The 1,602-nt window shown below is 34.5% G+C and overlaps 1 non-coding gene across 1 annotated transcript; it reads right to left on the bottom strand.

Moving 5' to 3' along the window:
* Positions 1 to 1,195: 1,195 nt before the first annotated feature.
* On the bottom strand, positions 1,196 to 1,269 carry TRNAN-GUU (transfer RNA asparagine (anticodon GUU)). Its single transcript has one exon. It is a non-coding gene; the product is annotated as a tRNA-Asn (tRNA).
* Between the last annotated feature and the right edge of the window lie 333 nt (positions 1,270 to 1,602).

The raw sequence follows: 1,602 nt of genomic DNA, 5'->3' as shown, positions 1-1,602 counted from the left end.
GACAATTAGAAAGATTATTTTGCTATTAGGATCATTACTTTTTTGCAAGTAAGAATACAATAGCAGAATTTTCCTTTCAAAATGTTTTCCAAAATAAAACAAAAAATGAACGCTCGTTTCTTACCGCCTTCTCATACAGCCGTCTGCACGATGCAAACAAACACTAACTTCATGAAAATCCGGAATAACTTAAAATTCTTGGAAGGGAACACCACAAATATGAGAAGTTCTGTTCACACATATACAGATAGCAAACGGTAAAAGAATGTTTCTTGTTTTTTCAGTGATTAATGGGAGCTTTATTACACCACTAGCAGGAACCTCAAAGGGATAAATTACTGTGTTGGTCCAATACCTTATCTTTCGTAGATAAATTAAGTACCACGAGATCTAATATTATTTGAAATTGACATTATTTTGATTCCTAATACTTTATCAGTTGAAAGAGTAGCTTTAACGATTTTCATACAATAAACTGATAAAATGAGTGATCCAGCAATATGTGAGGTGTTTTGTCAGCTGTGTACTATCATCTTCGCGGCTTTAATTGTTAAATTAACCTTTTTTCATTCGGATAAATAAGAATTTTTTAATGTGGAGAGCATTTTTGGATCTCTATTTTGGTACTAATTTTTTTAAGCAAACTTGTTCACTAAGTTTAAACCGTTAATTTTCCTGACACGAAATATCAAACCGTTCAATTTAAATATTCCGTCAGATTTTCGAATAAATTATTACTATTACGATTAATTTTTAATGTATAATAGGTGTTATTCACTGATACAAGCAAACAATTGTGATGGTAGTTTAGTCTTGCACTAACGTCGGCACATACAAAACTTTACGGTCATTGAAGACTTCTTTAAACCAACAGCCGCTGAGTTACGGCACATCGCTTGGGAATACACCATATGCACGAATCATCGGGTGATTATTCACATTAAATTAAGAACTAACATGTGTGACATATGCTCTTGACTGTATTACGCCTTTCAATAAAATACACGAAAGTAATACAAAGCAAATATCGTGTTCCATTAGGAATGGAAATTTCGACAAAACAGTGTACACGGTTGAAAGACATTGGCGATTAAGATTGAAGACGCGTATAAATTCATTTCGGAAAATGAATACGGAACATTTTTTCCAGCTGAATTGAATGATGCAATCAACGAATTATATTAATAAAAAGAATCGCCCCCGGGTGGGCTCGAACCACCAACCTTTCGGTTAACAGCCGAACGCGCTAGCCGATTGCGCCACGGAGGCCTTCAATACCCAACGTTCCTTTAAGGAACCATTTGGAAATGTTAGGAGATGTTACTGAAAAAAAGTTTTAATAAAGAGAGAGCTTCATTTATGCTTCTCATTCGCTCGTCTTTAGATGCAATCACACTCAATCACACTCGGAATTTCATACAGCCACTCAGAGTTTGTTTGGACTTATCGCATTGGTTACCTTAAAAGATTCTTACACCCATTCCTTTAGTCCAGCTTCATTATATCAATCAGTCCCCAATGTTTTAACTGAAATAACTCGTTATTCTTTGATAATTTCTCTGAATCCGATGACTGGATATTTCATTAAACCATTATTCACTA

The sequence above is a fragment of the Hetaerina americana genome, unplaced genomic scaffold, assembly GCF_022747635.1.
Source record: "Hetaerina americana unplaced genomic scaffold, ioHetAmer1.1.p SCAF_71, whole genome shotgun sequence".
NCBI classification, from domain to species: Eukaryota; Metazoa; Arthropoda; class Insecta; order Odonata; family Calopterygidae; genus Hetaerina; species Hetaerina americana.
Note: the sequence above shows the minus strand (reverse complement) of the source record. Positions and strands in the feature narration are given on the sequence as shown.